The sequence below is a fragment of the Procambarus clarkii genome, chromosome 34 (assembly GCF_040958095.1).
Source record: "Procambarus clarkii isolate CNS0578487 chromosome 34, FALCON_Pclarkii_2.0, whole genome shotgun sequence".
Classification (NCBI taxonomy): Eukaryota; Metazoa; Arthropoda; class Malacostraca; order Decapoda; family Cambaridae; genus Procambarus; species Procambarus clarkii.
In genome coordinates this window covers 1,936,907-1,962,583 of record NC_091183.1, presented here as the reverse complement: position 1 = coordinate 1,962,583, position 25,677 = coordinate 1,936,907, and the positions used below count along the sequence as shown (strand labels likewise).

The following is a 25,677-nucleotide window of genomic DNA, read 5'->3' as shown; positions in this document are numbered from 1 at the left end:
TGGCTCCTGCGTGGGCCGTTGCTTTTGCCCTGTGGGGGTTGTTTACGCTGTTTTGTTTCCACTATTATGTTCTTTCTGGTGTGTGTTACTGTATAGTCTTTCCACGTCCATGTACTTGTTGCAATGTTCATTTTTCGTGTTTGTTTTGTAGTTTGCCTCCGTACCTGGTGTTTCTAGGTTCTGGTGATGTTTTGTGTTATTATGTGCCTGTCTTTGTCCTGGATTATGTATTGTGTATTATGCTATACCTTGTATGTGTCTTATGTATCAATTGTTAAACACGGAAAAAAAAGTAATACTGTACTGCCTTGCGATGACTATTAGTTAATGTACTTTCAGTGAATACCGTACTGGTATTGCAACGACTCTTAGTTATACCCTGTGTGGGTAGTTTACGCTGTTTTGTTTATGCTATTGTGTTCTTTCTGGTGTGTGTTTGTTGTGCGTGCGTCTCTGTGTATTGCTGTTTTTCCCCTGTTTATTTCTTGGGGTATGTCTGTTATTGTGCCTGCGCCTTGAGCGTCGTTTGTATGTTACTGTATTTCGTATGCCTTGTGCTTTTGCTTTGTGCTGTTTCTGTAGTTGTGTGCGTCATGTGTGTGCGTGTATGTGGGTTTCATATGTGTACGGTTTTTTTGTGTGTCTTTCCATGTCCATGTAATTGCTGTATGTCCATTTTTTGTTTGCTTTGTAGTTTGCCTCGGTACCTGGCGTTTCTAGGTTCTGGTGTCGTTCTGTATTATTATGTACCTGTATTTGTCTTTCTGTTTCTGTATTGTGTATTTTGCTATACTTTGTATATTTCTTTTATAAAAATAAAAAAAAATAAAAAATTCAAGCCAACGCTCTCCCCACGAACAGTTGGCCTCAGAAGATTCTTTGTGGTCTAGAGCTGAGCTTCTATCTCAGCATACGTCCTGTATACTAAGTGGAGGTTTCAGCCAGCCAATATTCTCAGCACCACTTACTAATTTTTGTCTTGCTAATTATAGAGAAACATAACCAATATTTTATTTTATATTGTGTTTTTGTCTTTGTATTTTTGATCAGCACTGTACATAGCCAAGGGATTATCTTTATTTTGTTTCTGTTTGTTTAAAGTAAATTAAAGTTCATTATTTATAAAATTTGTTTTGCGTGTTTTTCCCTCTCACTTTACCACAGGAAGACAACAGCCAAGCAGTCAACATTTCTTTTTTTTTTGTTTTCTAATGTGATTGGCATTTCCACCAGCCATAGAGAAGACTGCCTTAACACCTACATTTCTCGTCACAATATATATATATATATATATATATATATATATATATATATATATATATATAATATATATATATATATATATATATATATATATATATATATATAATATATATATATATATATATATATATATATATATATATATATATATATATATATATATATATACAATCTTTGGACAACACCCACCAGTGGGACTCGAACCCAGAAAGCACAACTACCTTCCAGTAGCTGGCATAACTAGTATGCTTTAACCCACTACGCCATCAGACCTTACAAAAGAAGTAGATAGTTCGAGATATATATATCTCAAACATCTCTACCTCCCGAAGGCACCAGATGAGTGAGGGGTCAGTCTGCAATTTTCGTCAAGCCACTGTCAATGTGAGAGAACTCGTGTCCAGCTTATAAGCCTATACTTGCATAAACCACAAGTGAAGATAAACAATCTTTGGACAACACCCACCAGTGGGACTCGAACCCAGAAAGCACAACTACCTTCCAGTAGCTGGCATAACTAGTATGCTTTAACCCACTACGCCATCAGACCTTACAAAAGAAGTAGATAGTTCGAGATATATATATCTCAAACATCTCTACCTCCCGAAGGCACCAGATGAGTGAGGGGTCAGTCTGCAATTTTCGTCAAGCCACTGTCAATGTATATATCTCGAACTATCTACTTCTTTTGTAAGGTCTGATGGCGTAGTGGGTTAAAGCATACTAGTTATGCCAGCTACTGGAAGGTAGTTGTGCTTTCTGGGTTCGAGTCCCACTGGTGGGTGTTGTCCAAAGATTGTTTATCTTCACTTGTGGTTTATGCAAGTATAGGCTTATAAGCTGGACACGAGTTCTCTCACATTGACAGTGGCTTGACGAAAATTGCAGACTGACCCCTCACTCATCTGGTGCCTTCGGGAGGTAGAGATGTTTGAGATATATATATCTCGAACTATCTACTTCTTTTGTAAGGTCTGATGGCGTAGTGGGTTAAAGCATACTAGTTATGCCAGCTACTGGAAGGTAGTTGTGCTTTCTGGGTTCGAGTCCCACTGGTGGGTGTTGTCCAAAGATTGTTTATCTTCACTTGTGGTTTATGCAAGTATAGGCTTATATATATATATATATATATATATATATATATATATATATATATATATATATATATATATATATATATATATATATAACTGAAAACTCACACCCCAGAAGTGACTCGAACCCATACTCCCAGGAGCAACGCAACTGGTATGTACAGGGATGCCTTAATCCGCTTGACCATCACGACCGGACAAAAGGAAGTGATAGCCGAGGCTATTTGAACCACTTCCCCGCCGGCACTCGGATGGTAATCTTGGGCATAGCATTTTATCAAATCACCTCATTCTTTGGGGCACACGTGAGGAACACAAATGCAAACAAGCCTGAATTTAGCGGATTAAGGCGTCCCTGTACACACCAGTTGCGTTGCTCCTGGGAGTATGGGTTCGAGTCACTTCTGGGGTGTGAGTTTTCAGTTGTATATAGTCCTGGGGACCATTCAGGCTTGTTTGCATATATATATATATATATATATATATATATATATATATATATATATATATATATATATATATATATATATACACTTGTCTAAAACAAACAGTATCTGGAGTGATGGGGAGCGTTAGCAGGTCTTGTTATTGTGTCGTAGTTCAGAGAAAATGCTAGGCCGTAGTATATAATTTAGCTCGTATATTAGGCTAACCATCTTAAGCGGTAATTGCCCTCATTACCTGGTCCACATTACCGTGATTAACATCGCTGGCCTAATATATAGGATTCGTCAGTTGAAAATTCGAATACACGGTGTTGTAAATTTTTTCCCAGCGGCTTGAAAACGGCTAAAAATAACGTAACCGAGTTTGGAAAGCAAGAAAAATATTATTATGAGGTAAAGGTTAATATGCCTTTATTAGGCAGCCTAATGAAGGTAGGTGCGGCTGGATTATGAAGCAATTTACTAAACGATTTCCTGCTTGCGATTTGAGGCCTGGGAAACATATTAGGTTTTTGACTACGGTGTAATTACCTTGTTAGGGATAATATACACTGACTTAAGGAGGGGATCAGATAATATTACTCTCTCAAGATCGCAATATACTTAATTTTAATAGTATCAAAGATAAATTTTTTGTTTTAATCTCTTTAAGGCGTTAAATTATTAGTCATATACAGCAAGATGGTTAGGAGGAGGGAATACTGTTTGTTACACTGACTCACGTGAGGTGAGTCAGTGTAGGGCCCAGTAACAGGTGAGTCAGTGTAGGGCCCAGTAACAGGTGAGTCAGTGTAGGGCCCAGTAACAGATGAGTCAGTGTAGGGCCCAGTAACAGGTGAGTCAGTGTAGGGACCCAATAACAGGTGAGTCAGTGTAGGGCCCAGTAATAGATGAGTCAGTGTAGGGACCCAATAACAGGTGAGTCAGTGTAGGGACCCAGTAACAGGTGAGTCAGTGTAGGGACCCAGTAACAGGTGAGTCAGTGTAGGGCCCAGTAATAGATGAGTCAGTGTAGGGACCCAATAACAGGTGAGTCAGTGTAGGGCCCAGTAATAGATGATTCAGTGTAGGGACCCAGTAATAGATGAGTCAGTGTAGGGACCCAGTAACAGGTGAGTCAGTGTAGGGCCCAGTAATAGATGAGTCAGTGTAGGGACCCAATAACAGGTGAGTCAGTGTAGGGCCCAGTAATAGATGAGTCAGTGTAGGGACCCAGTAATAGATGAGTCAGTGTAGGGACCCAGTAACAGGTGAGTCAGTGTAGGGCCCAGTAGCAGATGAGTCAGTGATTAAACCATCATTAATCAATAAAAAAAATAACCTTCAACTATGCAAGAACAATTTTATTTATTTCCAATGGATGAGCCTGTTTTACTTAGTAAGAATACTGACTAAAATATAGGAACATTACATTATATAAACATTAAGAACATGACCAAGAACATGAGTAAGAAGCAACAACCAAGCGTTGTAGAATGATGAGTTAAAAATAGGAACATGAGTTGATAAAAAATTTTGTGAGTTGAACTCCATAAATATTCTATGAAAAATAAGAAATTAACTTACAGTCATGAAATGTTTTATTAAATAAACATCATGACAGAGTTCGAGAAACTGGGTAAAGATGGAGAGCCAAGATTACGATAGAATAAATTACTAAATTGTGGCAGCGTTTAATATAGGCTGCAGTTTAAGGTCAGGGGAATATAGTGTTTGAGGGGGAATGATAAATTATCACATCAAAACTTTAATATTAATTTAGGACATGATTTACAGAGTTAAATATAATTACAATATGAGTTACAACATTTTAGACAATTTGTCTACACACTTCTCCCTTAACAGAGAATATTTTTAACTGTGTTATAATGAAAACTTCTTGCAAATTATTGTAACTTTTTAGTTACAATAATTTACAATACCCCTGGCACCTTACGGAACCCTTGGCACCTTACAGAACCCCTGGCACCTTACGGAACCCTTGGCACCTTACAGAACCCGTGGCACCTTATGGAACCCTTGGCACCTTACCTAACCCCTGGCACCTTACGGAACCCTTGGCACCTTACAGAACCCGTGGCACCTTACGGAACCCTTGGAATCTTACGAAACCCTTGGCACCTTACGAAACCCTTGGCACCTTACAGAACCCTTGGCACCTTACGGAACCCTTGGAACCTTACGGAACCCTTGGCACCTACGGAACCTTTGGCACCTTACGGAACCCTTGGCACCTACGAAACCCTTGGAACCTTACAGAACCCTTGGAACCTTACAGAACCCTTGGCACCTACGGAACCCTTGGAACCTTACGGAACCCTTGGCACCTTACAGAACCCTTGGCACCTACGGAACCCTTGGCACCTTACGGAACCCTTGGCACCTTACGGAACCCTTGGAATCTTACGAAACCCTTGGCACCTTACGGAACCCTTGGCACCTTACGGAACCCTTGGCACCTTACGGAACCCTTGGCACCTTAAGGAACCCTTGGAATCTTACGAAACCCTTGGCACCTTACGAAACCCTTGGCACCTTACAGAACCCTTGGCACCTACGGAACCCTTGGCACCTTACGGAACCCTTGGCACCTTACGAAACCCTTGGCACCTTACGAAACCCTTGGCACCTTACAGAACCCTTGGCACCTACGGAACCCTTGGCACCTTACGGAACCCTTGGCACCTTACGGAACCCTTGGAATCTTACGAAACCCTTGGCACCTTACGGAACCCTTGGCACCTTACGGAACCCTTGGCACCTTACGGAACCCTTGGAATCTTACGAAACCCTTGGCACCTTACGGAACCCTTGGCACCTTACGGAACCCTTGGAATCTTACGAAGCCCTTGGCACCTTACGAAACCCTTGGCACCTTACAGAACCCTTGGCAATCTACGGAACCCTTGGCACCTTACGGAACTCTTGGCACCTTACGAAACCCTTGGCACCTTACGAAACCCTTGGCACCTTACAGAACCCTTGGCACCTACGGAACCCTTGGCACCTTACGGAACCCTTGGCACCTTACGGAACCCTTGGAATCTTACGAAACCCTTGGCACCTTACGGAACCCTTGGCACCTTACGGAACCCTTGAAATCTTACGAAACCCTTGGCACCTTACGGAACCCTTGGCACCTTATGGAACCCTTGGAATCTTACGAAACCCTTGGCACCTTACGGAACCCTTGGCACCTTACGGAACCCTTGGCACCTTATGGAACCCTTGGAATCTTACGAAACCCTTGGCATCTTATGGAACCCTTGGAATCTTACGGAACGCTTGGCACCTTACGGAACCCTTGGCACCTTACGAAACCCTTGGCACCTTACGGAACCCTTGGCACCTTACAGAACCCTTGGCACCTTACGGAACCCTTGGAATCTTACGAAACCCTTGGCACCTTACGAAACCCTTGGCACCTTACAGAACCCTTGGAACCTTACGGAACCCTTGGCACCTTACGGGACCCTTGGCACCTTATGGAACCCTTGTCACCTTACGGGACCCTTGGCACCTTATGGAACCCTTGGAATCTTCCGGAACCCTTGGCATCTTTTGGAACCCTTGGAATCTTGCGGAACCCTTGGCACCTTACGGAACTCTTGGCACCTTACGGAACCATTGGCACCTTACGGAACCTTTGGCACCTTACGGAACCCTTGGCACCTTACGGAACCCTTGGCATCTTATGGAACCCTTGGCATCTTACGGAACCCTTGGCACCTTACGGATCCCTTGGCACCTTATGGAACCTTTGGCACCTTGCGGAACCCTTGGCACCTTACGGAACCCTTGGCACCTTACGGAACCCTTGGCACCTTACGGAACCCTTGGAACCATACGGAACCCTTGGAACCATACGGAACCCTTGGAACCTTACGGAACCCTTGAAACCATACGGAACCCTTGGAACCATACGGAACCCTTGGAACCTTACGGAACCCGTGGAACCATATGGAACCCTTGGAACCTTACGGAACCCTTGGAACCATACGGAACCCTTGGAACCATACGGAACCCTTGGAACCTTATGGAACCTTTGGCACCTTACGGAACCCTTGGCACCTTACGGAACCCTTGGAACCATACGGAACCTTTGGAACCATACGGAACCCTTGGAACCTTACGGAACCCTTGGAACCATACGGAACCCTTGGAACCATACGGAACCCTTGGAACCTTACAGAACCCTTGGAACCATACGGAACCCTTGTCCCATTATCGAACCCTGGAAGGTCGACTGCATTCCCCTTCAGCCTTCACACGTGAGGCGCCATCCGATGTGACTGGTGAGGGTGGATCACAATCATGTTAAGTCCGCGACTAGATCCGGATTAATATAGAGTTATCGTGATGAATCTCTCTCAACCCTTCCCGGCATTGTCCTCACTCACAGTGTTGCCAGTAATATGAGCGCTGTGATGAAGGACCTTTGTGACGGTCACTGGCGGCATGTCCTCACCTCACTGACGGCCGCCACCTGAGACCCTCTTAGTCCTCCTCTGTAGCCACACACACACAGTCTTGCTTTGTAAGTGTATTTTGTCCAATGGTAATGTTCATAGTGTTAAGTGTTCGCCCTGTCTGCAACACACAGGGATCTCAGTAGCTGCCTGAGGACTGTCTCCTGCAACACACAAGGATCCCAGCAGCTGCCTGAGGACTGTCTCCTGCAACACACAGGGATCCCAGTAGCTGCCTGAGGACTGTCTCCTGCAACACACAGGGATCCCAGCAGCTGCCTGAGGACTGTCTCCTGCAACACACAAGGATCCCAGCAGCTGCCTGAGGACTGTCTCCTGCAACACACAGGGATCCCAGCAGCTGTCTGAGGACTGTCTCCTGCAACACACAAGGATCTCAGTAGCTGCCTGAGGACTGTCTCCTGCAACACACAAGGATCTCAGCAGCTGCCTGAGGACTGCCTCCTGCAACACACAGGGATCCCAGCAGCTGCCTGAGGACTGTCTCCTGCAACACACAGGGATCCCAGCAGCTGCCTGAGGACTGTCTCCTGCAACACACAGGGATCCCAGCAGCTGCCTGAGGACTGTCTCCTGCAACACACAGGGATCTCAGTAGCTGCCTGAGGACTGTCTCCTGCAACACACAGGGATCTCAGTAGCTGCCTGAGGACTGTCTCCTGCAACACACAGGGATCCCAGGAGCTGCCTGAGGACTGTCTCCTGCAACACACAGGGATCCCAGTAGCTGCCTGAGGACTGTCTCCTGCAACACAAAGGGATCCCAGCAGCTGCCTGAGGACTGTCTCCTGCAACACACAAGGATCTCAGTAGCTGCCTGAGGACTGTTTCCTGCAACACACAAGGATCCCAGCAGCTGCCTGAGGACTGTCTCCTGCAACACACAGGGATCCCAGCAGCTGCCTGAGGACTGTCTCCTGCAACACACAAGGATCTCAGTAGCTGCCTGAGGACTGTCTCCTGCAACACACAAGGATCCCAGCAGCTGCCTGAGGACTGTCTCCTGCAACACACAGGGATCCCAGCAGCTGCCTGAGGACTGTCTCCTGCAACACACAAGGATCTCAGTAGCTGCCTGAGGACTGTCTCCTGCAACACACAAGGATCCCAGCAGCTGCCTGAGGACTGTCTCCTGCAACACAGAAGGATCCCAGCAGCTGCCTGAGGACTGTCTCCTGCAACACACAGGGATCCCAGCAGCTGCCTGAGGACTGTCTCCTGCAACACACAAGGATCTCAGTAGCTGCCTGAGGACTGTCTCCTGCAACACACAGGGATCCCAGCAGCTGCCTGAGGACTGTCTCCTGCAACACACAAGGATCCCAGCAGCTGCCTGAGGACTGTCTCCTGCAACACACAGGGATCCCAGCAGCTGCCTTAGGACTGTCTCGTGCAACACACAGGGATCCCAGCAGCTGCCTGAGGACTGTCTCCTGCAACACACAGGGATCCCAGCAGCTGCCTGAGGACTGTCTCCTGCAACACACAAGAATCTCAGTAGCTGCCTTAGGACTGTCTCCTGCAACACACAAGGATCTCAGTAGCTGCCTGAGGACTGTCTCCTGCAACACACAAGGATCCCAGCAGCTGCCTGAGGACTGTCTCCTGCAACACACAAGGATCTCAGTAGCTGCCTGAGGACTGTCTCCTGCAACACACAAGGATCTCAGTAGCTGCCTGAGGACTGTCTCCTGCAACACACAGGGATCCCAACAGCTGCCTGAGGACTGTCTCCTGCAACACACAAGGATCCCAGCAGCTGCCTGAGGACTGTCTCCTGCAACACACAGGGATCCCAGCAGCTGCCTTAGGACGTTCTCGTGCAACACACAGGGATCCCAGCAGCTGCCTGAGGACTGTCTCCTGCAACACACAGGGATCCCAGCAGCTGCCTGAGGACTGTCTCCTGCAACACACAAGAATCTCAGTAGCTGCCTTAGGACTGTCTCCTGCAACACACAAGGATCTCAGTAGCTGCCTGAGGACTGTCTCCTGCAACACACAAGGATCCCAGCAGCTGCCTGAGGACTGTCTCCTGCAACACACAAGGATCCCAGCAGCTGCCTGAGGACTGTCTCCTGCAACACACAGGGATCCCAGCAGCTGCCTGAGGACTGTCTCCTGCAACACACAGGGATCCCAGCAGCTGCCTGAGGACTGTCTCCTGCAACACACAGGGATCTCAGTAGCTGCCTGAGGACTGTCTCCTGCAACACACAGGGATCCCAGCAGCTGCCTGAGGACTGTCTCCTGCAACACACAGGGATCCCAGCAGCTGCCTGAGGACTGTCTCCTGCAACACACAGGGATCCCAGCAGCTGCCTGAGGACTGTCTCCTGCAACACACAAGGATCTCAGTAGCTGCCTGAGGACTGTCTCCTGCAACACACAAGGATCCCAGCAGCTGCCTGAGGACTGTCTCCTGCAACACACAAGGATCTCAGTATCTGCCTGAGGACTGTCTCCTGCAACACACAAGGATCTCAGTAGCTGCCTGAGGACTGTCTCCTGCAACACACAAGGATCTCAGTAGCTGCCTGAGGACTGTCTCCTGCAACACACAAGGATCCCAGCAGCTGCCTGAGGACTGTCTCCTGCAACACACACGGATCCCAGCAGCTGCCTGAGGACTGTCTCCTGCAACACACTTGGATCTCAGCAGCTGCCTGAGGACTGTCTCCTGCAACACACAAGGATCCCAGCAGCTGCCTGAGGACTGTCTCCTGCAACACACAGGGATCTCAGCAGCTGCCTGAGGACTGTCTCCTGCAACACACAAGGATCCCAGCAGCTGCCTGAGGACTGTCTCCTGCAACACACAAGGATCCCAGCAGCTGCCTGAGGACTGTCTCCTGCAACACACAAGGATCTCAGTAGCTGCCTGAGGACTGTCTCCTGCAACACACAAGGATCCCAGCAGCTGCCTGAGGACTGTCTCCTGCAACACACAGGGATCCCAGCAGCTGCCTGAGGACTGTCTCCTGCAACACACAGGGATCCCAGCAGCTGCCTGAGGACTGTCTCCTGCAACACACAAGGATCTCAGTAGTTGCCTGAGGACTGTCTCCTGCAACACACAAGGATCCCAGCAGCTGCCTGAGGACTGTCTCCTGCAACACACACGGATCCCAGCAGCTGCCTGAGGACTGTCTCCTGCAACACACTTGGATCTCAGCAGCTGCCTGAGGACTGTCTCCTGCAACACACAAGGATCCCAGCAGCTGCCTGAGGACTGTCTCCTGCAACACACAGGGATCTCAGCAGCTGCCTGAGGACTGTCTCCTGCAACACACAAGGATCCCAGCAGCTGCCTGAGGACTGTCTCCTGCAACACACAAGGATCCCAGCAGCTGCCTGAGGACTGTCTCCTGCAACACACAAGGATCCCAGCAGCTGCCTGAGGACTGTCTCCTGCAACACACAAGGATCCCAGCAGCTGCCTGAGGACTGTCTCCTGCAACACACTGGGATCTCAGCAGCTGCCTGAGGACTGTCTCCTGCAACACACAAGGATCCCAGCAGCTGCCTGAGGACTGTCTCCTGCAACACACAAGGATCCCAGCAGCTGCCTGTTACGGCCCTCTCGGGACGCAATGGGGTTCTTACTCTGATGTTGTTAGAGGAAGTTATATCCGACCCCAAGCCAGTAGTGGCTATAAAGGGATGTGATCCGTGACGCAAGTAACTTAAAGGGGGAAGGGAAAGAAAGTTAAGAACTTAAGATTATAATTCACCATCACCAAATAAATAAATAAGATATAAAAGAGTGCACAGGGGGAGGGGTATAAACACTTATTTTACAGGGGAAATACACTGTAGTCTTCTGCTGAAGACTATGGATCCTCGCTCTCGGTGCTAAATCCTCGGTGCTTCTTCGTGGCCTCACAACGAATCCTCTAGGAAGCTGAGCCTACCCTGGCCACAGGTCAGCCAAAACACAGGTCCACTGGGGGCACCGCCGTGGAGGCCGTCAACCACACGTCCAGCTGGTCTGCTGGCAGGTTCCGGATCAGCAAGGCTGGTCAGGCCTCTCCACGAATGATATAAGGGGAACGCTTTAGACAGGAGCCTCGTGTGACACCACAAATCACTCTCCTGTCCTCAATACCCCAGTGGATGATCGTCTCCAACAGTCGGTCCCGGGTAATCCTTCTACTGCCACTCCACTGGCAGGGTAACACACCACAGTGTTCTTTCGGGGGGACGACTTCACAACTGCTGCAGCAAAGCACAAGGTATGGAGACGGCTGCCTCGGGTAGACTGACTCAACTTCCATCACAGGGGTCCCAGGTCGACTCTGTAAGCAGACACGTCATCAATACCTGGGACACACTAAAACACCTCACTTACGGGCTCAGGCACAAACGCCTGACGTATCCACTCCATAGATGGCGCTGTCGTCGGAGCACCACCTCACCAGAGGTCAGGAGCGGCTGTGTTGTGAGCTGCACAGGACTGGAAACTGGCCCTTGTGGCCAATCTACGTCGTCCTCACCAGGTGTCGTCGTCCGTTTGGAGGGGGTTTCGGGAGCTGACCCACAGATGGCGCGGTCGTCACTGCTCCGGGCTCGGACGCTGGATCCGGGTTCGTAACACCTCCCCACCAAAAAGAATTTGATTTGGGGTTCTATAAAAAGAGACACAAACCAAATTAGTACGGCGACACAACTCCAAATGGACTCACATGCTTTATATACTGGAACGGCGAGGCTGTCTCGTCCACAGAACTGTTCTACTAGGCAATTCCTGCACAACGGGAACTTGCAGATAGAAGACGATGATCTGTCTGAAGTAGTCTTCCACACTTCCACCGAGATGTTAATCAGGGGCATATTCTCACATCTCTCGAGTAAGGATTGGTTTCGACACGATCTGGGTCGACTCGACACTTCCCTGTGTCGTGACACCGATGATGGCTGATCACAGACGGCATCTCTCGTACCGTACCGGGTGACGGGAACCTGGAATACAGGGGTCTGATAATTCAGAGCGATAGCGACAGTTAAATCAGTACTTACAGCAGACTCCTCTACTAGGCTCACACCTAGTTCCAACAGGGCTGTTCGTACATTGAAGATGGCATTCGCTCTGCCACCGTCAGGTCGACCAACGTTCCGTATAACGCTGTGTTGAGGCTCAGCAATCACGCGGGGGGTGTCAACCTGCCGGAAACAGTCACTCATATTATCATATGTCGTACATCCTGTATCAACTATTACCTTCCAGGTCCCTTCTTCAACTGCAACACTTGCAGTGCAAATCCCCAATCCCTGGGATCTCTTCACGATGTTCATGGGAGCCATCATTCGTCGGGTCGTCCACCGGTCCTCACTGAGAGCACAAACGAGAATCAAAAATACCGCTAAGAAACATTTGGTTACCTGAGGGATAAGCCTCCTGAGCCTGTAATGTCCATAGCCGGCTACATCCATTAGCCTGGTTTGGACCAAAGAGGGCACTAGAAACTTTGCACATACCTCACATACCTCCGACGTCTGGGGAATCTCTGGCCGGTTCAGCATACATTGTACTTTGCCAGGCTGCAAGTACACAGGTGCCTTCACTCCAGACTCTTCGGTATCCGTGGGTGCTTGCACACAAGGCCTCGCTTCTTGCTCAGGTACTTCTGCCATCGTAACCTCATGTTTCTTGTCGAGGGAAGAATTAGAAGTCTCTGCTAGAATATCGTCGATCTGCGGGTGAGAGGAAGGATTAAACACACTCCAATCCGGGTCTGTCTTTACCTGGACATTACCATTGCCTGTTGTCACCTCCGACCTTGCTGTTTCGGCTGACTCGTCCACGACCTTGGGAAGATTGATGCTCCAATCTGTCACCAAGTCGTTGGCTAGTACCACGTCAATCCCAGCCACAGGGATGGTATCGACTACTGCCAACGCACATGTGCTGCTGAAATAAGGAGAGTCGAGATGTACTGGCACTAAGGGGGCGATATACTGCGTCCTAGGAAACCCAACCAGGACAACCTGTTGTCTCCCGTCCACACTTACTCCCTCGGGTAACGAGCTCTTCACGATCAGGGACTGGGCTGCTCCACTATCTCTGAGCACTACAACTGATCTACCAGTATGATCACTCGATACATACCCGCCTGAAGTGTGAGGGGAAAACAATCTGGGTTCTTCCTGCGTCGTCGTCGACTGGCTTCCTGCTGGTGATGTTCCACAGCTCATCATCATCACCTCCCTACGTGCGCTGCCACCTCTTCTGCCTCGGCACCTAGCAGCTACATGCCCTTTCTGCCCACAAGTCCAGCACACCATATTCCTCCTTGGGCTACGGTGTTTCGGACTACTAGGACTTGTTCTTCGAGGGCTACTTGGGGGCGTCTTCTTAGCACTTTGTGGGATGGGTCTTTCCTCTTCGTCATGAGGTCTGTCAAACCGGCGCTGGTAATTCCTTGGGACGTACTTAGCAGATGGCCTATGAGTCAGGATGTACTCCTCAGCCATTGTGGCTGCTGCACTCAAGGTCTCCACCTGCTGCTCTTCTAAGTATGTCTTGAGGTCTCCAGACAAACAATCCTTGAAGTCCTCGAGCAGAATCAGCTGCTCGAGGTCTTCCTTGGTCTCCATCTTCCGAGAGGCACACCATTCCTGAAAAAGTCGCTCCTTGATGGTGGCGAATTCGGTGAAAGTGTGCTCTGAGGTCTTCTTCAGGTTTCTAAACTTTTGCCTGTAAGCCTCAGGTACAAATTGGTACGCCATGAGCACAACCTTCTTCACCTTGTCATAATCGCCGGAGTCGTCAAGGGATAACGTAGAGTAGGCGATTTGGGCCTTCCCAGTCAAGACTGACTGTATCATGATGGCCCAATTCTCCCTTGGCCACTCCAAAGAGGCAGCGACTTTCTCGAAGGCTGCAAAGAACTTTGAAACTTTCCTCTCATTGAATTTGGGGACCATTTTGATGTTTCTTACCGGATCGAAACCGCTGGTGTCCGTTGTTGGCCTCCGACCACCGCCTAATCGCAATACTTCTAGTTCATGTTGTCTCTGTCTTTCTTTTTCTTCTCTCTCTCGCTGTTTCTCTTCTCTTTCTCGTTCTTCTCTTTCTCTTTCTCGTTCTTCTCTTTCTCGTTTCTCTTCTCTTTCTCGTTCTTCTCTTTCTCGTTTCTCTTCTCTTTCTCGTTCTTCTCTTTCTCTTTCTCGTTCTTCTCTTTCTCTTTCTCGTTCTTCTCTCTCTCTTTCTCGTTCTAATTCTAAACACCTCATAGCCAATTCTTTATCTTGTCTTTCTCTTTCCATTTCTAATTTCTTCCACTCTATTTCTCTATTAATTTCCAAGGCACGCATTTTGACAGTTAGCAAGCTTATATTCAGCTCACCTGCATCACTGTCAATGTCACTGCCTTTATCTTCCTTTTCCATGGAAGCTATTTCCTCACCTTCCTTCGTACTAGGAGTCTCGCTTTCCCGTTTCTCTTCTGCCTTCAAGTGCCGGTGAACCTTGGACAATATTTCCACACGGGAATCACTGGCACGGATCTTGATCTCCAGGTAGGCGCTCACTAGTACAAGTTCCGGTTTGCTCAGATACTTTAATCTGGCAAGACAGTCCTCTCTGTTCAGAAAAGCCTGAACATCGTCCAGATCATCGATGGTAGCTTTTTCTGTCATTGTCACAGATGGAACACTTAACTAGCACTTAACACACCGAGCACTGTTCTACGTCAATATGGCACTTTATCGCACCAAACACTGCACTTGCCAATATTGCACGTAATTACTTCGGGCACCACACTACGCAATATCGCACTAAATCGCAATGAACACTTCGCTCTACAATATTGCACTGAATCACTGAGCACCGCACTAGTCAATATTGCACTTAATCGCTTAGTCACAGAGAGCACCGCACTGCACAATATTGCACTTAGTCACTCATGAGCACCGCACAGGACGTATAACGTCACAATCGTCACACAGGGGGAATTATTTACAGGGATTACGCCACTTCACCACCCATGTCAAACATACTTAACAAGGGGACGGATCCCGCTGGGGATGCCAATTAATGTTACGGCCCTCTCGGGACGCAACGGGGTTCTTACTCTGATGTTGTTAGAGGAAGTTATATCCGACCCCAAGCCAGTAGTGGCTATCAAGGGATGTGATCCGTGACGCAAGTAACTTAAAGGGGGAAGGGAAAGAAAGTTAAGAACTTAAGATTATAATTCACCATCACCAAATAAATAAATAAGATATAAAAGAGTGCACAAGGGGAGGGGTATAAACACTTATTTTACAGGGGAAATACACTGTAGTCTTCTGCTGAAGACTATGGATCCTCGCTCCCGGTGCTAAATCCTCGGTGCTTCTTCGTGGCCTCACAACGAATCCTCTAGGAAGCTGAGCCTACCCTGGCCACAGGTCAGCCAAAACACAGGTCCACTGGGGGCACCGCCGTGGAGGCCGTCAACCACACGTCCAGCTGGTCTGCTGGCAGGTTCCGGATCAGCAAGGCTGGTCAGGCCACTCCACGAACGATATAAGGGGAACGCCCTAGACAGGAGCCTCGTGTGACACCACAAATCACTCTCCTGTCCTCAATACCCCAGTGGATGATCGTCTCCAACAGTCGGTCCTGGGTAATCCTTCTACTGCCACTCCACTGGCAGGGTAACACACCACAGTGTTCTTCCGGGGGGACGACTTCGCAACTGCTGCAGCAAAGCACAAGGTATGGAGACGGCTGCCTCGGGTAGACTGACTCAACTTCCATCACAGGTGTCCCAGGTCGACTCTGTAAGCAGACACGTCATCAATACCTGGGACACACTAAAATACCTCACTTACGGGCTCAGGCACAAACGCCTGACGTATCCACTCCATAGATGGCGCTGTCGTCGGAGCACCACCTCACCAGAGGTCAGGAGCGGCTGTGTTGTGAGCTGCACAGGACTGGAAACTGGCCCTTGTGGCCAATCTACGTCGTCCTCACCAGGTGTCGTCGTCCGTTTGGAGGGGGTTTCGGGAGCTGACCCACAGATGGCGCGGTCGTCACTGCTCCGGGCTCGGACGCTGGATCCGGGTTCGTAACACTGCCTGAGGACTGTCTCCTGCAACACACAAGGATCCCAGCAGCTGCCTGAGGACTGTCTCCTGCAACACACTGGGATCTCAGCAGCTGCCTGAGGACTGTCTCCTGCAACACACAAGGATCCCAGCAGCTGCCTGAGGACTGTCTCCTGCAACACACAAGGATCTCAGCAGCTGCCTGAGGACTGTCTCCTGCAACACACAGGGATCCCAGCAGCTGCCTGAGGACTGTCTCCTGCAACACACATGGATCTCAGCAGCTGCCTGAGGACTGTCTCCTGCAACACACAGGGATCTCAGCAGCTGCCTGAGGACTGTCTCCTGCAACACACAAGGATCCCAGCAGCTGCCTGAGGACTGTCTCCTGCAACACACAAGGATCCCAGCAGCTGCCTGAGGACTGTCTCCTGCAACACACAGGGATCTCAGCAGCTGCCTGAGGACTGACTCCTGCAACACACAAGGATCCCAGCATCTGCCTGAGGACTGTCTCCTGCAACACACAAGGATCCCAGCAGCTGCCTGAGGACTGTCTCCTGTAACACACAGTGATCCCAGCAGCTGCCTGAGGACTGTCTCCTGCAACACACAAGGATCTCAGTAGCTGCCTGAGGACTGTCTCCTGCAACACACAAGGATCTCAGCAGCTGCCTGAGGACTGCCTCCTGCAACACACAGGGATCCCAGCAGCTGCCTGAGGACTGTCTCCTGCAACACACAGGGATCTCAGCAGCTGCCTGAGGACTGTCTCCTGCAACATCCCCAGAGAGTGAGGGGGGGGGGGTAAGGCGGGGAGGGGGAAGGGGAATTATGAAGAGAAAACACCAAACCATTACCACTAAATAGCACGTGGAAGGTGTCAGGATAAGGATATGGGATGGGACGGGGGAAAGGAATGGTGTCAAGGCTTCCTCCACTACTCAGCTCTCCACAACTACCTGACTGCGACTGCCTGATGCCCTTCACTCTGCCAAAGCCTTTTATAAACTACTTTTTAATTAATTAATGCACGTACTGGCCTGTATTATGTAAACCCAAGTTGGCCGTGTTCCTAGGATATAATTTTGGTCTTAATACTCTTTTACTGTACTCTCTATGGGGATGAGTCTTCCAGTTGTGCCCAGGGAAATACAAGGAGAAGGGAAACGGCTGAGTAGGAAGATGACAAAACAATCATATTTATAAGACAAACGCTCACGATATTACATGGCATAATTCCACTCCGTACTAGTCAAGGTCATTCTGAATGTTACAACACTGTATCATCCAGGGGTTCCGGTCAGCCCTGTGGCTTTAGTCCAACACGGCAACTGTGCACACACCCTCCATACCTGTTAACATGTGTTAATTATATATCTATATAAATAAAAATGGAAATGTTCGTTTGTGCATGACCGCTAAACTCCGAAAGTTCTTCACCGATTGCTTTGAAATTTTCACACAACGTTCCATTCGCATCCGAGCAGGTTTTTATATACATACTATATAGATGTCACGTCTGTGACGGTAAAAAAAAAAACATGCTTTTTCTGAAAAACTGTTTTTCATGTGAGGGAAATCTTCGAAACCTCTTAACCGATTGCTTTAAAATTTTGACACAACGTGGCATTCGAAGTCTTTTTTATATATCTACTATATACATGTCTCACCTGTGACAGGAAAAAACATGTTTCTTTGAAAAAGAGCGCCATCTGTAGGACGTAGGAGCAACACACGCTGTAATCTCCGAAAGCTCTTCACCGATTGCTTTGAAATTTTCACACAACATTGCATTCGAATAGGCGCGTTTTTTTTATATACCTACTAAATAGATGCCACCCCTGTGACAGGTAAAAACATGTTTTTTTGAAAAACAGCGCCATCTGTTGCACATAATAGCAACATGCATGATATATTAAATATGTCTCAAATTACATTTCAATGTTTCCGATTGCATTGATAAATTTTATTTTCATAGATTTCGATTTATTTTATTTTTTTAATGACTTATTTTGTGTGACATTGTGTTGAAATTGAGCTATGTTGTTTACTATACCATTCATTTTGTAAGTACAAGTATAGATGCCACACCTGTGACAGGTAAAACTATGTTTTTCTTGGGAAACAGTGCCAGCGTATGTAAGAGCAACACACATGCTATACTAAATATGTTACAATTCCATTTCATTGTTTCTGATTGCACAGATAAATTGAATTTTCATAGATTTTGATTTATTTTCATTTTGATTTAATTATTTTGTGTGAATTGTGTTGGAATTGAGCTGTGTTGTTTATCAAACCATTCATTTCGTGATTAGAGTTTATTTTTTTATTTTTTCATATTTTAATTTCATTTTTAACTGTTTTTCTTATATTTAAGCGATGGGAACATCCGATCACTTGTTTCCAGTTTTCTGATGGGAACATCAGACCATTTGGGAAGACATCAGACAAGGGAGTGGGGAATGGTGTGGATGATGAGGGGATGGACGTAAGAGATGGTGGGGAGGACAAGGGGACAAGGGAGGGGGTAATGGTGGGGAAGAACGAAGGGACGGGAGAGTTTGGGATAGTGGGGGACGAGTGGATGGGGGAATGGAGAATGGTGAGGAGGACAAAGGGACAGGGGAGTGGGGCATGGTGGGAAGAGGGGATGGTGGAGTGTGGAATGGTTGGGAGGATGAGGGGACGGTGGAGTGGGGAGTGGTTGGGAGGCCGAGAAGATGGGTGAGGGGGGAATGGTGGAGAGGACTGGGGGACAGGGAAGGTTGCTGTGACCAGCAACGCATGGCCGGGGAGTGCTAGTCTATATAAATAAAAATGGAAATGTTCGTTTGTTCAAAATTTCCGAAATTTATTCACCGATTACTTTTAAATTTTCACACAATGTTCCACTCGCATCCAAGCAGGTTTTTATCTACATATTATATATATGTCACGTCTGTGACGGGATGAAACATGCTTTTTTGGAAAAACTGTGTTTTTCATATGTTTTTCGTGTGAGGGGAAATCTTTGAAACCTTTTTACCGATTGCTTTGAAAATTTGACACGACGTTGCATTCAAATAGGCGCATGTTTTTATATATCTTCTATATACATGCCTCACCTGTGACAGGAAAAAACTTGCTTTTTTTTAAAAAACAGCGCCATCTGTTGGACATAAGAGCAACACATGCTGTAATCTCCAAAAGTTCTTCACCGATTGGGCTGAAATTTTCACACAATGTTCCATTCGAATACGCGCATATTTTTATTTACCTACTATATAAATGCCCTACCTGTGACATATAAAAACATGCTTTTTTTGAAAAACAATGCCATCTGTTGCATGTAATAGCAACACACGCTATACTTAATATGTTATGATTCCATTTCAATGTTTCCGATTGCATTGACAATTTGAATTTTCAAAGATTTCGATTTATTTTTATTTTTATTTAATTATTTTGTGTGTTATTACGTTGGAATTAAGCTGTGTTGTTTACCATACTGTTCATTTCGTGAGTATAGTTTATTTTTTATTTATTTTTTATTTTTTTCATTTCGTTTTTTTTTAACTGTTTTGTTATATTTCAGTGATGGGAACCTCAGATCATTTGATGTTCCCAATTTTATGATGGGAACATCAGATCATTTGGGAATGCATCGTTCGAGGGAGTGGGGAATGGTGGAGAGGACGAGGGGATGGGATTGGCGGACGGTGGGGAGGATGAGGGGATAGGGGAGGGGGTAATGGTGGGGAGGACGAGGGGAAGGGGGAGTTGGAGATGGTGGGGATGAGGGGACAAGGGAATAGAGAATGGTGGGGAGGACAAGGGGACAGGGGAGTGGGGAATGATAGGGTGGACGAGGGAAGGGTTGAGTGGGAGATGGTGGGGAAGACAAAGGGACGGGGGGGAATGTTGGGGAGAACGAGGGGACACTGAAGTGGCAGATGGTGGGGAGGATGGGGGAGGACAAACGGACAGGGGAGGGAGGGAGGGAATGGTGGGGAGGACGAGGGGATGGGAGAGTAGGGAATTGTTGGGATGATGAGGGGACGGGGAGTGAGGAATGGTTGGGAGGATGAGGAGATGGAGGAGCGTGGGGGGGGGGACAATGGTGGGGAGGACTGGGAGACAGGAGAACTTTGCTGACGCTCAGCAACACTTGGCCGGGTACAGGTAGTATATAAATAAAAATGTAAATGCTTGTTTGTTCAAAATCGTTAATCTCTGAAAGTTCTACACCGATTGCTGTGAAATTTTCACACAAGGTTCCATTTGCATCCCTGCGGGTTTTTATATACATACTATACAGATGTCATGTCTGTGACGGAAAAAACATGCTTTTTTTTAAACTGTGTTTTTCATATGAGGGAAATCTTCAAAACCACTTTACTGATTGCACTGAAATTTTGACACAACATGGCATTCGAGTAGGCGCGTGTTTTTATATACCTTCTATATACATGCCTCACCTGTGACAGGAAAAAAACATTTTTTTTTTTTATAAAACACCACCATCTGTTAGACGTAAGAGTAACACACGCTGTAATCTCCAAAAGTTCTTCACCGATTGCTTTGACATTTTGACACAACGTTCCTTTACATGCCTATTTTTAAATACCTAATGTATAGATGTCACACCTGTGACAGGTAAAAGCATGCTTATTTTTGGAAAGACATCGCCATCTGTTGCAGGTAATAGCAACAAACACTATACTAAATATGTTACAATAACATTTCAATATTTCCAATTGCATTGATAAAGTAAATTTTCATAGATTTCGATTTATTTTCATTTTTTTTAATTATTATGTGTGACATTGTGTTGGAATTTCGCTGTGTTGTTTACCATACCATTCATTTTGTTAGTATATGTATAGATGCCATACCTGTGATAGGTAAAAAGCATTTTTTTTTTAAGAAACATGGCCATCTGTTGCATGTATGAGCAACACATGCTATACTAAATACGTTACAATTTCATTTCAATGTTTCTGGTTACATTGATAAAGTGAATTTTCATAGATTTTGATTTATTTCCATTTTGATTTAATTATTGTGTGACATTGTGATGGAATTGAGCTGTATTGTTTACCATACCAGTCATTTCGTAAGTATATGTTAAATAAGTTACGATTTTATTTCAATGTTTTCGATTTCATTGATACCTTTAGGTAACCTTGAGGTGCTTCCGGGGCTTAGTGTCCCCACAGCCTGGTCGTCGACCAGACCTCCTGGTTGCTGGATTGATCAACCAGGCTGTTGGACGCGGCTGCTCGCAGCCTGATGTATGAGTCACAGCCTGGTTGATCTGGTATCCTTTGGAGGTGCTTAGCCAGTTCTCTCTTGAACACTGTGAGGGGTCAGCCAGTTTTGCACCTTATGTGTAGTGGAAGCGTGTTGAACAGTCTCGGGCCTCTGATGTTGATAGAGTTCTCTCTCAGAGTACCTGTTGCACCTCTGCACTTCAAAGGGGGTATTCTGCACATCCTTCCATGCCTTCTGGTCTCGTGTGATGTTATTTTTGTGTGCAGGTTTGGGACCAGCCCCTCTAATATTTTCCATGTGTAAATTATTATGTATCTCTCCCGCCTGCGCTCAAGGGAATACAGATTTAGGCTTTTTAGTCGGTCCCATTAGTTTAGATGTTTTACTGAGTGGATTCTAGCAGTAAAGGATCTCTGCGCGCTCTCCAGGTCAGCAATTTCTCCAGCTTTGAAAGGGGCTGTCATTGTGCAGCAGTACTCCACTCTAGAGAGCACTAGTGATTTGAAAAGTATCATCATCGGTATAGCATCTCTAGTGTGAAAAGTTCTCGTTATCCAACCTGTCATTTTTCTTGCAGTAGTGACGCCTACTTTATTGTGTTCTTTAAAGGTAAGGTCTTCCGACATGAGTACACCCAAATCTTTTACATTGCCTTTTCGTTCTAAGTTATGATTTGACTGAGTTTTGTACGTGGTTTCCGTTTTTATATATTCATTTTTTCCGTAGCGCATGAGCTGGAACTTATCTTCGTTAAACACCATATTATTTTCAGTAGCCCATAGAAAGACCCGAAATACGTCTGATTGGAGGTTTGCCGTGTCTATGTTGTCTACTCTGATGAAAATCCTAGTGTCATCTGCAAAGGATTATACAGTATTATAGATTGTGTCCTTGTCTATGTCTGATATAAGGATGAGAAAAAGTATTTTCTTCGCTTATAGAGGGAACGACGTTCCCGTTCCAATCTGCATCTCTTTTTTTTTTCCTTAGAGGTATGCGGTTTGAGCATACTTCTAGTGCTACTGAGCTTATTTTTTCCAGGCACTGGTTCAGGTTTGCATTTTCTAGCTGTTCTTCCCAGTTTATTTCTGTGAAGTCTTGGTTTATTTGTTCACAGTTTATCTGTTTATTATTGAAGTTGAAGTGGCTGAAATCTCTTCCACCGAGCATCGGGACTTGTTTTGAGAGTCTATTCTCCATGTTTGTCAGAACTTCAATTAAGTTATGATCTGAGTAACAGGTATTTGTAATCATTGTTCCTGATCAATTCATCATTATTAGTGAAAATGAGGTCCAGCGTTGGGCTCCAGAATGGGCTCCTTCCTAGTTGGTTCTACTATTTGCTGGTTTAAGCCAAACCTGTCGCACATCCATAGCAGGTCATTTGCATGTGCCTGTTCATTTACGCTATTTCCTGGTATTCTTTCTGACATTAGTGTATTGGCTAGGTTCTTCCATTTCAGGTGCCGTAGGTTGAAGTCCCCAAGCAGGATGATGTTCGGGGCTGGATTTGTGAGGTTTTCCAAGCAATGTTTTATTTTCATTAGTTGGTCTTTAAACTGCTGAGAGTTTGCCTCCGGTGACTTATATACAAGGACAATAACTACATTTAAGATCTTTATTTTGATTATTAGCACTTCCACCATATCATTTGTGGTGTTTAGCAGCTCAGTACAAATGAGTGTGTCTTTGATGTAAAGGCTGACCCCACCCTGAAGCCGGTGTTTCCTATCACATCTGAAAAGATTGTACTCTGAGATCCATATTTCACCATCATGGTAGTCCTTTGTGTGAGTTTCCGTTAGGGCTGCAAACACTGCATTTGCCTCATGAAGGAGACCATCTATAAAATGAACTTTGTTGGATTTGCGTGTTTTTATACCCTGGATGTTGGCAAATATAAATGATGTTATCGTGTTAGTGGAAGTGCTGGATGCTTTACTTGGTGTTAATATCTGAGGCTCTGGTAGGAAGGCCACTTTTTGCGACCTCTCTAGCATTTGACCGAGATGGTGGTAGAGTCTGGACATTTTTAGCCATTCTTCTCCTCTTTCTTTTGCTAAAAAATCATCCTGGTCGATAGAGTTGTGGCTGTTTTCATAGTGGCGGTCTGTCGGTTTTATTCGCCTGGTACCCTCTTATATGAAAAGCTGGACATTCTATATTGAAGCATTCTTTCCTGCCTAAAGACTTCTTGCAAATTTCTGGGTGAAATACTTCACAGCTTTTGGTACATTTACCTGTACTGAGGAGGTTTCTGCACTTTCTAGGGTGATCGTACTTACATGTTCCATTTGTTTCTCCCGATATCCCATGCTTACAGGTTGCCCATTTGTAATATCGACATATTTTGGGTCCTTGTTTTGTTTGTTTCCCTTTGCCAGGGACCGCACTCTGCTGCTGTGCCCCCGACACTATGCTCTGCTCTGGCATTCCTGACTCCGCGTTCTGCTCCGGCGTCCCCGACTCCGTGCTTTGCTCCGGCGTCCCAGATTCCGCGCTCTGCTCCGGCGTCCCAGACTCCGCGCTCTGCTGCGGCGTTCCAGATTCAGCGCTCTGCTCCGGCGTCCCCGACTCAGCACTCTGCTCTGGCGTCCCGGACTCAGCACTCTGCTCCAGCGTCCCGACTCAGCGCCCTGCTCCGGCGTCCCCAACTCAGCGGTCTGCTCCGGCGTCCCAGACTTAGCGCTCTGCTCCACCGTCCCCAACTCCGTGCTCTGCTGCAGCGTCCCCGACTCCGTGCTCTGCGCCGGGTCTGATTGTACCTTGGTGTCATGGCCAATTGATTTGAAGACATTTGAAATTGCTATGCAGGCATTTATTAGTGATTCTCTGTTTTCAGCAGGAATAAAGTGAAAATGATAAAGTATATTTTCATAGATTTCGATTTATTTTCATTTGAATTTAATTATTTTGAGCGACATTGCATTGGAATTGTGCTGTGTTGTTTACCATTTCATTTCATGAGCATAGTTTTTTTTCTAATTATTTCATTTTTTTATTTCGTTTTTTTTTAACTTTTTCATATATTTCAGTGATGTTTCCAATTTTCTGATGGGAACATCAGATCATTTGGGAATGCATCAAACTAAGGAATGGGGAATGGTGTGGAGGACGAGGGGATGGGAGTGGTGGATAGTGGGGAGGACGAGGGGACAGTGGAGTGGGGAATGGATAGAAGGATGAGGGGATGGTGGAGTGGGGAATGGTATAGAGAACATAGGGTTGGGGGAGGGGGAAAAGGTATATATATATATATATATTAAAATGGAGATATTCGTTTGTTCAAAATCGCTAATCTCCGAAAGTTCTTCACCGATTGCTTTGAAATTTTCACACAACTTTCCATTTGCATTCGAGCGGGTTTTTATATACATACTATAAAGATGTCACGTCTGTGATGCGAAAAAACATGTTTTTTTTTTTAAACTGTATTTTTCATGTGAGGGAAATCATCGAAACCTCTTTACCGATTGCTTTGAAATTTTGACACAACCTTGCATTTGAATAGGCGCATATGTTTATATACCTACTATATACATGCCTCACCTATAACAGGAGAAAACATGTTTTTTTTTCAAAAAACAGCGCCATCTGTTGGACGTAAAAGCATCACAAGCTGAAATCTCTAAAAGTTCGTCACTGACTGCTTTGAAATTTTGACACAAAGTTGCATTCGAATAGACACGTCTTTTTATATACCTACTATATAGATGCCACCCCTGTGACAGGTAAAAACATGCATTTTAAAGTGCCATCCATTACACATAAAAGCAACATGCATGCTATACTAAATATGTCACAAATTCCATTTTAGTGTTATCGATAGCATTGATAAATTGCATTTTCATAGATTTTGATTCACTTTCATTTTGATTTGATAATTTTGTGTGAATTACGTTGGAATTGAGCTGTGTTGTTTACAATACCGTTCATTTCTTGAGAATAGTTTATTTTTTCATTTTTTCATATTTTCATTTAATTTTTTAACTGTTTTTCATATATTTCAGTGATGGGAACATCAGATCAATTGATAGTCCCAATTTTCTGATGGGAACATCAGACGATTTGGGAAGGCATCAAACA

The 25,677-nt window shown here is 46.2% G+C and overlaps 1 protein-coding gene across 1 annotated transcript in view; it reads left to right on the top strand.

Moving 5' to 3' along the window:
- The window catches only part of LOC123762189 (uncharacterized), a 560,601-nt gene that overhangs the window by 208,270 nt on the left and 326,654 nt on the right, over positions 1-25,677 (top strand). The window lies entirely within an intron of this gene.